Source organism: Haematobia irritans, chromosome 4, assembly GCF_050003625.1.
Source record: "Haematobia irritans isolate KBUSLIRL chromosome 4, ASM5000362v1, whole genome shotgun sequence".
In the NCBI taxonomy this organism is placed as follows: Eukaryota; Metazoa; Arthropoda; class Insecta; order Diptera; family Muscidae; genus Haematobia; species Haematobia irritans.
In genome coordinates this window covers 28772503-28788585 of record NC_134400.1, presented here as the reverse complement: position 1 = coordinate 28788585, position 16083 = coordinate 28772503, and positions in this window count along the sequence as shown.

Genomic DNA, 16083 nt, shown 5'->3' with positions numbered 1-16083 from the left:
AAATTTTCCATAGAAATAAAATGTTGACAAAATTTTCTATATAAATAAAATTTTGACAAAATTTTCTATAGAAATACAATTTTGACAAAATTTTCTATAGAAATAAAATTTTAAATAAATTTTCATTAGAAATAAAATTTTGATAAAAAATCCATAGAAGTAAAATGTTGACAAAATTTTCTATAAAAATAAAATTTTGACAAAATTTTCAATAGAAATAAAATGTTGACAAAATTTTCTATAAAAATAAAATTTTGACAAAATTTTCAATAGAAATAAAATGTTGACAAAATTTTCTAGAGAAATAAAATTTTGACAACATTTGCTATAGAAATAAAATTTTGACAAAATTTTCTATAGAAATAAAACTTTGACAGAATTTTCTATAGAAATAAAATTTTGACAAAATTCTCTATAGAAATAAAATTTTGATAAAATTTTCTATAGAAATAAAATTTTGATAAAATTTTCTTAAAAAAAAAAAAAATTTTGGCAGAATTTTCTATAGAAATAAAATTTTGGCAGAATTTTCTATAGAAATAAAATTTTGACAAAATTTTCTATAGAAATAAAATTTTGACAAAATTTTCATTAGAAATAAAATTTTGACAAAATTCTCTATAGAAAAAAAATTTTGATAAAATTTTCTATAGAAATAAAATTTTGACAAAATTTTCTATAGAAATAAAATTTTGACAAAATTTTCATTAGAAATAAAATATTGACAAAATTTTCTATAGAAATAAAAATTGTACAAAATTTTCATTAGAAATAAAATTTGGGCAAAATTTTCTATAGAAAAAAATGTTGGCAAAATTTTCCATAGAAATAAAATGTTGACAACATTTTCTATAGAAATAAAATTTTGACAAAATTTTCTATAGAAATACAATTTTGATAAAATTTTCTATAGAAGTAAAATTTCGACAAAATTTTCTATAGAAATAAAATTTTGATAAAATTTTCTAAGGAAATAAAATTGTTATAAAATTTTCCATAGAAATAAATTGTTGACAACATTTTCTATAGAAATAAAATTGTAACAAAATTTTCTATAGAAAAAATAAAATTTTGTCAAAATTTTATTTCTATAGAAAATTTTGTCAACATTTTATTTCTATAGAAAATTTTGTCAAAATTTTATTTCTATAGAAAATTTTGTCAAAATTTTATTTTTATAGAAAATTCTGTCAAAATTTTATTTTTATAGAAAATTTTACCAAAATTTTATTTATATAGAAAATTTTATCAAAATTTTATTTCTATAGAAAATTTTGTCAAAATTTTATTTCTATTGAAAATTTTGTCAAAATTTTATTTTTATAGAAAATTTTGTCAACATTTTATTTCTATTGAAAATTTTGTCAAAATTTTATTTCTATAGAAAATTTTGTCAACATTTTACTTCTATGGAAAATTTTGTCAAAATTTTATTTCTAATGAAAATTTATTTAAAATTTTATTTTTATAAAAAAGTTAGTTAAAATTTTATTTCTATGAAAATTTTGTCAAAATTTTATTTTTATAGAAAATTTTGTCAACATTTTATTTCTGTAGATAATTTTGTTAAAATTTTATTTTTGTAGAAAATTTTTTCAAAATTTTATTTCTATAGAAAATTTTGTCAAAATTTTATTTCTATAGAAAATTTTGTCAAAATTTTATTTCTATAGAAAATTTTGTCAAAATTTTATTTCTATAGAAAATTTTGTCAAAATTTTATCTCTATAGAAAATTTTGTCAAAATTTTATTTCTATAGAAAATTTTCTATAGAAATAAACTTTTGACAAAATATTCTATAGAAATAAAATCTTGGTAGATTATTTTTGGCTCGAGTGGCAACCATGATTATGAACCGAATAAAATTTGAACAAAATTTTCTATAGAAATAAAATTTTGACAAAATTTTCTATAGAAATAAAATTTTGACAATGACAATAAAATTTTGACAAACGCAAAATATTAAGTTTATGCTCTTCAAATTATTGGAACATGGAGTAAAATGTTGAAAAAAATTTTCTATAGAAATAAAATGTTGACAAAATTTTGTACAGAAATAAAAATTTGACAACATTTTCTATAGAAATAAAATTTTAACTAAATTTTCTATAAAAATAAAATTTTGACAAAATTTTCTAAGAAATAACATTTTGACAAAATTTTGTATAGAAATAAAATGTTGACAAAATTTTCTATAAAAATAAAATTTTGACAAAATTTTCTATAGAAATAAAATGTTGACAAAATTTTCTATAGAAATAAAATTTTGACAAAATTTTCTATAGAAATAAAATTTTGCCAAATTTTCTATAGAAATAAAATTTTGACAAAATTTTCTATAAAAATAAAATTTTTACAGAATTTTCATAGAAATAACATTTTAACTAACTTTTTTATAAAAAAAAAATTTTAAATAAATTTTCATTAGAAATAAAATTTTGGTAAAATTTTCCATAGAAGTAAAATGTTGACAAAATTTTCTATAAAAATAAAATTTTGACAAAATTTTCAATAGAAATAAAATGTTGACAAAATTTTCTATAAAAATAAAATTTTGACAAAATTTTCAATAGAAATAAAATGTTGACAAAATTTTCTAGAGAAATAAAATTTTGACAACATTTGCTATAGAAATAAAATTTTGACAAAATTTTCTATAGAAATAAAACTTTGACAGAATTTTCTATAGAAATAAAATTTTGACAAAATTCTCTATAGAAATAAAATTTTGATAAAATTTTCTATAGAAATAAAATTTTGATAAAATTTTCTTAAAAAAAAAAAATTTTGGCAGAATTTTCTATAGAAATAAAATTTTGACAAAATTTTCTATAGAAATAAAATTTTGACAAAATTTTCATTAGAAATAAAATTTTGACAAAATTCTCTATAGAAAAAAAATTTTGATAAAATTTTCTATAGAAATAAAATTTTGACAAAATTTTCTATAGAAATAAAATTTTGACAAAATTTTCATTAGAAATAAAATATTGACAAAATTTTCTATAGAAATAAAAATTGTACAAAATTTTCATTAGAAATAAAATTTTGATAAAATTTTCTAAAGAAATAAAATTGTGACAAAATTTTCCATAGAAATAAAATGTTGACAACATTTTCTATAGAAATAAAATTTTGACAAAATTTTCTATAGAAATACAATTTTGATAAAATTTTCTATAGAATTAAAATTTTGACAAAATTTTCTATAGAAATAAAATTTTGATAAAATTTTCTAAGGAAATAAAATTGTTACAAAATTTTCCATGGAAATAAAATGTTGACAACATTTTCTATAGAAATAAAATTGTGACAAAATTTTCTACAGAAAAAATAAAATTTTGACAAAATTTTCTATAGAAATAAAATTTTGACAAAACTTTCTAAAGAAATAAAATTTTGACAAAATTTTCTATAGAAATAAAATTTTGACAAAATTTTCATTAGAAATACAATTTATGCAAAATTTTCTTTAGAAATAAAATTTTTTTCTATAGAAATGAAATTTTATCAAAATTTTCTATAGAAATAAAATTTTGACGAAATTTTCAATAGAAATAAAATTTTGACAAAATTTTCTAAAGAAATAAAATTTGACAACCTTTTCTTTAGAAATAAAATTTTGACAACATTTTCTATAGAAATAAAATGTTGACAAAATTTTTTATAGAAATAAAATTTTGACAAATTTTTTTAGTTGGGTATTTGTAATTTGGTATTTAATTCGTAAAATTTTGGTAGATTATTTTTGACACGAGTGGCAACCTTGTTTGTTATCCAAGAAAAAAAATTGAGAAAAATTTATTAACTTCTTCATTTTCTTCCCACTGTCCCTAAAAAAGTAACTAAAGTGTATGCCACTCTTTTTTTTCTCAACATGCCATGTGGTGATATTCATGAAACAACCATAGAACCATAGGCGGTCAGTAATCAGAAGAACAGTGTCAGAAATGTAACAACAATCATCCTAGGTCTTGTAAAGATAATCTCGACATTCACTTTTGGGCTACCTCCATTGTTTTTGGTTTTTGGGACAATGTAATGTAAAATGGCTACGATCGAATATGAAGCATGTGATGATTTATTTCTCCAGCAATATCCATTACTTTCACATGAAATATGCGGAACATGGCATAGAGAGCTATTGCTCCAAGTTAAATTGAAAACAGTTGTATTGTTAGTATGCTTATATCGAGGATGAAAATATGAAAGCACTTGAAAACGATGCTGTATATTTAGTTGGTTGACTTCTATATAGGTTAGGTTAGAGTAATAGATTGAAGAGAAATTCCTTAGTCAATCTATTAGACGGGGAGACGTTTTATAGTCAATTTATACTCAAAAAGAGTTTACTTGGATCCAAAGATTTTGACCTCCCCTTAAGGATTTTGGTATTGATTCCGAGACAAAGATGTGGCTTCCTTAACCCTTGTGCACTCCTTGGGCCATTTGACCCAACTTTGATTTTAAAACGTAATTTTTATATCTTTAGTTATTGGATATATATTTGAAACTTTTATTTATCCATTACAGGGACGAAATGTATGTTTTTAGAAGATAATAATAACAAGTATATGCGGCCGTAAATTCGGCCAGGCCGAAGCTTATGTACCCTCCACCATGGATTGCGTAGAAACTTCTTTTACACACTGTCATCCACAATCGAATTACTTGGGTTGCGATAAAGCTTGCCGATGCAAAGTATCTTAAAACCTCCTAACACCGTCTTCTAAATTGTAAGCAAGTCCATACGTGGTATAATTAAATTAAACAAGTATATACGGCCGTAAGTTCGGCCGGGCCGAAGCATATGTACCCTCCATCATGGATTGCGTAGAAACTTCTTCTAAACACTGCCATCCACAATCGAATTACTTAACTTGCGGTAACGCTTGCCGATGGCAAGGTATCTTAAAACCTCTTAACACAATCTTCTAAATTGTATGTAAGTCCATACGTGGCATATATTAAATCAAACAAGTATATACGGCCGTAAGTTCGGCCAGGCCGAATCTTATGTACCCTCCACCATGGATTGCGTAGGAACTTCTACTAAAGGCTGTCATCCACAATCGAATTACTTGGGTTGCGATAACACTTGCCGATGGCAAGGTATCGTAAAACTTTTTAACACTGTCTTCTAAATTGTAAGTTAGTCCATAAGGGGTATATATTAAACAAAAAAAGGCCGATTAAATACGTATATAATTCAGTTTGACAAAATTTTCTATAGAAATAAAAACTTGACAAAATTTTCTATAGAAATACAATGTTGACAAAATTTTCTATGGAAGTAAAATGTTGACAAAATTTTCTATAGCAATAAAATTTTGACAAAATTTTCTATAGAAATAAAATGTTGACAAAATGTTCTATAGAATTAAATTGTTGACAAAATTGTCTATAGAACTAAAATGTTGACAAAATTTTCTACAGAAATAAATTTTTTACAAAATTTTCTATAGAAATAAAATTTTGACAAAATTTTCTATGGAAATAAAATGTTGACAAACATTGCTATAGAAATAAACTTTTTACAAAACTTTCTATAGAAATGAAATTTTGACAAAACTTTCTATAGTAATAAAATTTGACAATTTTTACATGGCTGTTAGAGGCCATATACTAACGAAATGTACCAAATTTCAACCGCATCGGATGACTTTTGCTCCTCCAAGAGGCTCCGGAGGTCAAATCTGGGGATCGGTTTATATGGGAGCTATATATAATTATGGACCGATATGGACCAATTTTTGCATGCTTGTTAGAGACCGTATACTAACATCAGGTACCCAATTTCAAACGGATCGGATGAATTTTGCCCCTCCAAGAGGCTCCGGAGGTCAAATCTGGGGATCGGTTTATATGGGAGCTATATATAATTATGGACCGATATGGACCAGTTTTTGCATGGTTGTTAGAGACCATATACTAATACCACGTACCAAATTTCAATCGGGTAGGATGAAGTTTGCTCCTCCAAGAGGCTCCGGAGGTCAAATCTGGGGATCGGTTTATATGGGAGCTATATATATTTATGGACCGATATGGACCAATTTTTGCATGGTTGTTAGAGACCGTATACTAACATCAGGTACCAAATTTCAACCGGATCGGATGAATTTTGCCCCTCCAAGAGGCTCCGGAGGTCAAATCTGTGGATCGGTTTATATGGGGGCTATATATAATTATGGACCGATATGGACCAATTTTCGCATGGTTGTTAGAGACCGTATACTTAGACCACGTACCAAATTTCAACCGGATCGGATGAATTTTGCTGCTCCGGAAGGCTCCGCAAGCCAAATTTGGGGATCGGTTTATATGGGGGCTATACGTAAACGTGGGCCGATATGGCCCATTTTCAATACCATCCGACCTACATCAATAACAACTACTTGTGCCAAGTTTCAAGTCGATAGCTAGTTTCGTTCGGAAGTTAGCGTGATTTCCACAGACGGACGGACAGCCGGACAGACGGACAGACGGACAGACGGACGGACGGACGGACATGCTTAGATCGACTCAGAATTTCACCACGACCCAGAATATATATACTTTATGGGGTCTTAGAGCAATATTTCGATGTGTTACAAACGGAATGACAAAGTTAATATACCCCCATCCTATGGTGGAGGGTATAAAAAGATCGATCCAATACGTATATAATTCAGTTTGACAAAGTAGACATAAAATTTTGACAAAATTATCTACAGAAATAAAATTTTAACAAAATTTTCTATAGAAATAAAATTTTCACAAAATTTTCTATAGAAATACAAATTTTGACAAAATTTTCTATAGAAAGAAATTTTTGACAAACATTTCCACAGAAATAAAATTTTAACAAAATTTTCTATAGAAATAAACTTTTGACAAAATTTTCTATAGAAATAAAATCTTGGTAGATTATTTTTGGCTCGAGTGGCAACCATGATTATGAACCGAATAAAATTTGAACAAAATTTTCTATAGAAATAAAATTTTGACAAAATTTTCTATAGAAATAAAATTTTGACAATTTGAACCGGATCGGATGAATTTTGCTCCTCCAAGAGGCTCCGGAGGTCAAATCTGGAGAATGTTTTATATGGGGGCTATATATAATTATGGACCGATATGGACCAATTCTGGCACGGTTGTTAAAGATCATATACTAACACCATGTTCCAAATTACGACCGGATTGGATGAAATTTGCTTCTCTTGGAGACTTCGCAAGCCAAATCTGGGGATCGGTTTATATGGGGGCTATATATAATTATGAACCGATGTGAACCAATTTGTGCATGGTTGTTAGAGACCATATACCAATACCATGTACCAAATTTCAGGCGGATCGGATGAAATTTGCTTCTCTTGGAGACTTCGCAAGCCAAATCTGGGGATCGGTTTATATGGGGGCGATATATAATTATGAACCGATGTGGACCAATTTTTGCACGGTTGTTAGAGACCATATACCAATACCATGTACCAAATTTCAGCCGGAACGGATGCAATTTGCTCCTCTTTGAGGCTTCGCAAGCCAAATCTGGGGATCGGTTTATACGGGGGCTATATATAATTATGGACCGATGTGGACCACTTTTTGCATGATTGTTAGAGACCATATACCAACACCATGTACCAAATTTCAGCCGGATCGGATGAAATATGCTTCTCTTAGGGGCTCCACAAGCCAAATCGGGGGATCGGTTTATATGGGGGCTATATATAATTATGGACCGATGTGGACCAATTTTTGCATGGTTGTTAGAGACCATATACTAACACCATGTACCAAATTTCAGCCGGATCGGATGAAATTTTCTTCTCTTTGAGGCTCCGCAAGCCAAATCTGGGGATCGGTTTATATGGGGGCTATATATAATTATGGACCGATGTGGACCACTTTTTGCATGATTGTTAGAGACCATATACCAGCACCATGTACCAAATTTCAGCCGGATCGGATGAAATATGCTTCTCTTAGGGGCTCCACAAGCCAAATCTGGGGATCGGTTTATATGGGGGCTATATATAATTATGGACCGATGTGGACCACTTTTTGCATGATTGTTAGAGACCATATACCAACACCATGTACCAAATTTCAGCCGGATCGGATGAAATATGCTTCTGTTAGAGGCTCCACAAGCCAAATCTGAGGGACCCTTTATATGGGGGCTATACGTAAAAGTGGACCGATATGGCCCATTTTCAATACCATCCGACCTACATCGATAACAACTACTTGTGCCAAGTTTCAAGTCGATAGCTTGTTTCGTTCGGAAGTTAGCGTGATTTCAACAGACGGACGGACGGACGGACGGACGGACGGACGGACGGACGGACGGACATGCTTAGATCGACTCAGAATTTCACCACGACCCAGAATATATATACTTTATGGGGTCTTAGAGCAATATTTCGATGTGTTACAAACGGAATGACAAAGTTAATATACCCCCATCCTATGATGGAGGGTATAAAAAGATCGATCCAATACGTATATAATTCAATTTGACAAAGTAGACATAAAATTCTGACAAAATTTTCTACAGAAATAAAATTTTAACAAAATTTTCTATAGAAATAAAATTTTCACAAAATTTTCTATAGAAATAAAAATTTTGACAAAATTTTCTACAGAAAGAAAATGTTGACAAACATTTCTACACTTGTATCCTTTCTTTTTCTAGGGAAACCAGAAGGTCGTTTATAGCAACATTCCAAAGAAGAGGTGATAGAACTCCTCCTTGAGGAGTGCCTCTGTTCACATACTTTTGTATGTTTGCTTGTCCTAGTGTGGCTGAAATACGTCTCTTCATTAGCAGTTCGTCTAACAGCCTGAGTATACATGGATCAACATTCAGAGTTGTCAGTCCATTTAATATCGAGCTCGGATGGACATTATTGAACGCCCCTTCGATGTCTAGAAACGCCACGATTGTGTATTCTTTGACAGATAGTGAGCTTTCAATAAAGCTGACTAGTTCATGTAGTGCGGTCTCAGTAGACCTGCCCTTCGAGTATGCATGCTGTCGTTTCGAAAACAAACTTGAGTCGATGCTAGTTCTAAGATAAATATCTATCATCCTCTCCAGAGTCTTAAGTAGGAATGAGGATAAGCTGATTGGTCGGAAATCCTTCGCCCTCGAGTAAGAGGCTTTTCCCGCTTTAGGTATGAAAACGACTTTTGTTTCCCTCCACTTTCCTGGGATATATGATAAGTTGATACATCCTTTATATATCACCGACAACCAGGGGATAATTTTGTCAGTTACAGCTTGTAACTCCGCCGGAGAAATTCCATCAGGTCCAGGGGATTTGAATGGTCCAAAGCTATTTAGCGCCCATCTTATTCTAGTTTCCGATATAATTTCCTTGACAGGAAACGACCGCTGAGCAACTGTGGCACCGCCAGTACATGGTTCAACCGTTTGATTTCCGGGAAAATGTGTGTCCAATAGTACCTCCAGCGTCTCCTCACTGGACGTTGTCCAATTGCCCTCCGATGTTTTAATGAAACCTGGAGCGGAGTTGGTGGATGCTAGAACCTTCCGTAGTCTGGAAGCCTCGGACGTATTCTCAATACTGCTGCAGTAAGCATTCCAAGAGTTATGCTGAGCCTTTCTCAGTTCTCGCTTGTATCCTCTCAGATTCTTCTTGTAAGCGTCCCAGTCCTCAGGGGCTCTGGTGGACTTTGCCTTGTTAAAGAGCTTCCTGCAGGATTTCCTCATATTACTTAATTCCGTAGACCACCATGGTGGTCGATGTTTCCCCCTTGGCTTTCCTCTAGGGCATGCAGCTTTCAGTGAGATGTTGAAGGCCTTAGTAATCCGCTCCACTGCGTGTTCGATATCTTGCACATTTCTCATATTTGTCTCTGTTATTTCCGGTATCATCATATTGAACGATTCCCTATACCTATTCCAGTCAGCTTTCCTAACATTTGGCGGAAATATGATCTTGGTGATATGAACATCAAATTTGAAACTGATGTAGCGATGATCTGAGAAGCTGTGTTCACTTAAAACCTGCCACTCAGATATCATTTCATTCAGTTCTTGCGAGGCCAAGGTGATGTCCAAAACCTCTTGCCTGTTTTTAGTGACAAAGGTTGGGACATCTCCCTTGTTGCAAACTACCAGATTAGTACGCAAAATAAACTCTATTAGCGACTCTCCCCTTGCATTAGTATCACTACTTCCCCATATACTATGATGTGCATTCGCATCGCATCCCATAATGAGTTTCGTCTTTGTTTTCAGTGACTCCTCCACTAAGGTCTTAACGGCATATGGAGGCATCTCCCTGTCATGTCCCATGTAGACCGAAGATACCCAATATTTGCATTTGGCTATTTCTAAACTTGCAACGACAGTGTCTGTATTGCACATTGAAGGAAGCAGAAACAAATTGAGCTCGTTTTTAGCAATTATACAGGCTCGATTTATATCATTACCAGTATACTGCAATAGTTTGAACCCCGGAGTACTTAATTCACATATTTTGTTTTTATAAACATATGGTTCTTGAATAAGAACTATATCTATGTCCCCTTTCATCAGGAGAACTTTTAAGGCAGCACATGCAGCCTTACAATGATGAAGATTTATCTGGAGGATCCGTAGGACCATCGAGATTTTCAACAACCGTCACATCAGCCGCTTCAATCGAGTCATCAAGAATGTCCTGTTCAGAGATATCGGTGACTCTCGCAATAACCATAGGTTCAACTTTGGTGAGTTCTGAGGCAGTAGAAGCCTCCTCACGCATACGGTATCTATCCATGTCTTCAAATGTCTTGGTATCCCCCTCGACTTCGCAAGAGGATCCGCTTACTTCTGATTCAGACAGAGGCTTGTCCATTTCTGAATCCTTTAGCTGATCGTTTTTATACACCTTCATTTGGATATAATGAAAGCCATAACATACACGGCCCTGGGACTTTGCTAGATGTGGCAAAGACTGAGTGTTCAATATAAACACTGCATGCCGTCTTGGCCCATCCACTTCATCCAAACGGCCAACCTTCCAATCAGCTGTTGGAAGATCTGGATTGCATTGTTTCAGTCTATTTAAAATAGATTCAGGGTCAGGAGGGTTTGCAGGTATCCACGCATGTGCTCTTGGTCTAGCCGGTATGTCTTTCTTCTCGACTAACTCTAGAGCAGCTCCTTCCCAAACTTCACCAATTAATATCAGAGCAGCTTTAAAACATTCTATAGACCTCTGGTCCTCAAATGCGACTAGCTTAAATCGTCCTTGATACCAACCAGCCTCTTGGTGTCGAGGATCTGGGCCGGGAAACTTTTCCAGCACCTGTGAGTAGACGCCAGACAAAGCATTCTCAATTTCCCCCCATTTTTGCTTTGGAACCATACCGTCCAATGCTCCTTTATTTATGATAGCCATCACAAGGCTGTCTTTAGCAACTGAGGCAAACGATCGTTGATCCCTTTTGGAGGATGGCAGCTCATCCGGTGATCGTTCCCTTTTTCCAGCCTCAAGAATTCCTTGAGCCCATTTTAAGGAATCGCTTTGTTTAGCCGACAACGTGCTTGGGTCGACTGATCCTAATTTCTTTAGGATAAACAAAGCATTTCTGCGTTCTTTGAATCTCTTTCGTGAGGGATTACCTCCTTTTGATGCCGTTACCTTGGAAAAGGTCCGACTTGTCAAATTGTCGCCACCTGTCGACCCGTCTACAGGTCGACTAATTGGGCCTAACTCTTGGTCATTGCCCAAATTTATAACTTCAGTCGATACCCGTCCACTGGGCCCTGAAGTTAGCAACCCAGTGGATGTCTTTGAATTTCTCTGCATGGTGGCCTAATATCCCACCACACTTGAAATTCGTAGTAGGTACTTATTACGATGATTTTATCCGCTATTAAAAAACACGTCCGTTCCGTTCGACGGGATATATATAATTATGAACCGATGTGGACCAATTTTTGCATGGTTGTTAGAGACCATATACCAATATCATGTACCAAATTTCAGGCGGATCGGATGAAATTTGCTCCTCTTTGAGGCTCCGGAACCCAAATCTGGGGATCGGTTTATATGGGCGCTATATATAATTATGGACCGATGTGGACCAATTTTTGCACGGTTGTAAGAGACCATATACCAACACCATGTACCAAATCTCAGCCGGATCGGATGCAATTTGCTTCTCTTTGAGGCTTCGCAAGCCAAATCTGGAGATCGGTTTATATGGGGTCTATATATAATTATGGACCGATGTGGACCAATTTTTGCATGATTGTTAGAGACCATATACCAACACCATGTACCAAATTTCAGCCAGATCGGATGAAATATGCTTCTCTTAGAGGCTCTACAAGCCAAATCTGGGGATCGGTTTATATGGGGGCTATATATAATTAAAGACCGATATGGACCAATTTTTGCATGGTTGTTAGAGACCATATACCAACATCATGTACCAAATTTCAGCCGGATCGGATGATATTTTCTTCTCTTTGAGGCTCCGCAAGCCAAATCTGGGGATCGGTTTATATGGGGGCTATATATAATTATGGACCGATGTGGACCAATTTTGGCATGGTTGTTAGAGACCATATACTAACACCATGTACCAAATTTCAGCCGGATCGGATGAAATTTGCTTCTCTTTTAGGCTCCGCAAGCCAAATCTGGGGATCGGTTTATATGGGGGCTATATATAATTATGGACCGATGTGGACCAATTTTTGCATGGTTGTTAGAGGCCATATACCAACACCACGTACCAAATTTCAGCCGGATCGGATGAAATATGCTTCTGTTAGAGGCTCCACAAGCCAAATCTGAGGGTCCCTTTATATGGGGGCTATACGTAAAAATGGACCGATATGGCCCATTTTCAATACCATCCGACCTACATCGATAACAACTACTTGTGCCAAGTTTCAAGTCGATAGCTTGTTTCGTTCGGAAGTTAGCGTGATTTCAACAGACGGACGGACGGACGGACGGACGGACAGGCTTAGATCGACTCAGAATTTCAACACGACCCAGAATATATATACTTTATGGGGTCTTAGAGCAATATTTCGATGTGTTACAAACGGAATGACAAAGTTAATATACCCCCATCCTATGATGGAGGGTATAAAAATATGCTAGAAACAATTCACAGAGAAAAGTTTGTTATTTGTTGCCTAGTGTTATGGACTGATGTAGACCAATTTTTGCATAGTTATTAGAGACCATATACCAACACCATGCACCAAATTTCAACTGGATCGGATGAAATTGAGGGTCTGCAAGCCAAATGTGGGGGTCCGTTCATATGGGGGCTATACGTAAAAGTGGACCGATATGGCCCATTTGAAATACCATCCGACCTACATCAATAACAAGTACTTGTCCCAAGTTTTAAGTCGATAGCTTGTTTCGTTCGGTAGTTAGGGTGAATTCAACAGACGGACGGACGGACATGCTCAGATCGACTCAGAATTTAACCACGAATATATACTTTATGGGGTCTTAGAGCAATATTTCGATGTCCTATGGTGGAGGGTATAAAAATAAAATATTTCCATAATCCCCACGTGGAAAGGACACTTATCCAAGGTTTAAAATAAGGATGTTCCAACTTTTTAGTTAATTTATGGATGATTTCTTTAACTCAAAAATGTTTTTTTTTTTACTTTAACGAAACTGTGCTTAAGTTCAGAGACATACCTACTAACATATGCTGTGTAGTTAAATACCTTTGCCTAATAGTTGCAAGGTGCCAGTGGTATATACTTTTTCCAGAGGGCATTCACAAAATGCGTTTCACTCTTATGTAAAGAATTCGCAAACCTACGTACAACACAATCATCTAGGGTAAAATCAAAATTAAAAAAAAACAAATATGCAAATGACAAGGAGTTAGTTAGTGACTGCTTGGTTTTGTCTAAATATTGTGTCCGTCGTTTGTTTTACTTCTCAGATGTGTTGGGGCAATCATGGTGATGTCATTTCCGTTGTAGTTGATGATTGCAGCAGCATTGTTGCGAAGTAGCCCTAATGCCAGCACAACTATAAATTTAAATGTTGCATTTCCAGTTCCTTTCTCTTTCTTTCTCGCTCTCTCTCTCTACAGAATTTTCATCACATCGATATTGCTTCTCTCACAAAACCAACGAAATGAACAACCATCCATACTCCTTTATAGAATCTAACAAAATTTGTCGGAAGTTCATGGCGAAAAATTGCTTTGGAGAAAAACGACCACAGGGTTTATGTTTTTGATGTCTGCAGCAATTTGTTGTTTATTGTTGGCATGGAAATTAAAAATAAAAATTTTGTTGGTTATTTCCGCAGGAGAAGAGAGTTGTTTGGGTGTTAAATGCATTTGCATGAGCCATGTTGTAAGCCAGTAACGGTGACCATTTTTGTACAAATTTATTCATTGAAAAATTATTTTGTTTTATTAAATCTAACAGAGCCATTAGGGAAGTAAACCACAAAGTTTGCAATTGCAAATTCTTTTTGCAGTCGAAGCATTTCGAGAAGGACATAGGGTTTAGTATTCATTTAATGGGAGGTAGTAGTTTTGTGTAATTGCAAAGGATCTGCAATAACTTCAATGCCATAAAGGAAACCATACTCTCATAGAAATTTTAAAAACCAGGAGAGATATATGGATGCCATAATTCTTACTAAATTTTTCTTAAGATAGCCGTAATGGATCTAAGTTCATTTTTTAATCCAGGATAATGAACTATGATTGAAATTTTATTTCTATAGAAAATATTTTCAAAATTTTATTTCTATAGAGTATTTTGTCAAAATTTTATTTCTAAAGAAAATTTTGTCAAAATTTACTTTTTATAGAAAATTTTGTCAACATTTTCTTTCTATTGAAATTTTTGTCAAAATTTTCTTGCTATAGCAAATTGTATACTTCTATAGAAAATTTTGGCAAAATTTTATTTCTATAGAAAATTTTGTCAAAATTTTATTTCCATAGAAAATTTTGTTAAAAAAAAAAAATTCTATAGAAAATGTTATCAACATTTTATTTTTATAAAAAATTTTGCCAAAATTTTGTTTCTATTTAAAATTTTGTCAAAAATTTCTATTCGTAGAAAAAATTGTATTCATAGCAAATTTTTGTCAAAATTTTATTTCTATAGAAAATTTTGTCAAAATTTTATTTCTATAGAAAATTGTATCAAAGTTTTATTTCTATAGAAAATTTTATCAAAATTTTGTTTTGTCAACATTTTATTTCTATAGAAAATTGTGTCAAAATTTTATTTCTATGGAAAATTTTTTCAAAATTTTATTTCTGTAGAAAATTTGGTCAAAATTTTATTTCTATAAAAAAATTTGTCGAAATTTTACTTCTACGGAAAATTTTGTCAAAATTTTATTTCTATGGAAAATTTTGTCAAAATTTTATTTCTATATCAAATTTTGTCAAAATTTTGTTTCTATAGAAAATTGAGTCAAAATTTTATTGCTATAAAAAAGTTTGTCAAAATTTTATTTCCATAGAAAATTTTATTTCTATAGAAGATTTTATCAAAATTTTATTCCCATAGAAAATTTTGCCAAAATTTTTTACCCGTAGAAAATATTGTCGAAATTTTATTTCTATTGAAGATTTTGGCAACATTTTATTTCACTAAAAATATTGTGAACATTTTATTTCTATAGGAACTTTCCTTAAACTTTTATTTCTATAGAAAATTTTGTCAAAATTTTATTTCTTTACAAAATTTTCTCAAAGTTTTATTTCTATAGAAAATTTTGTCAAAATTTTATTTCTATGGAAAATTTTGTCAAAATTTTATTTCTATATCAAATTTTGTCAAAATTTTGTTTCTATAGAAAATTGAGTCAAAATTTTATTGCTATAAAAAAGTTTGTCAAAATTTTATTTCCATAGAAAATTTTATTTCTATAGAAGATTTTATCAAAATTTTATTCCCATAGAAAATTTTGCCAAAATTTTTTACCCGTAGAAAATATTGTCGAAATTTTATTTCTATTGAAGATTTTGGCAACATTTTATTTCACTAAAAATATTGTGAACATTTTATTTCTATAGGAACTTTCCTTAAACTTTTATTTCTATAGAAAATT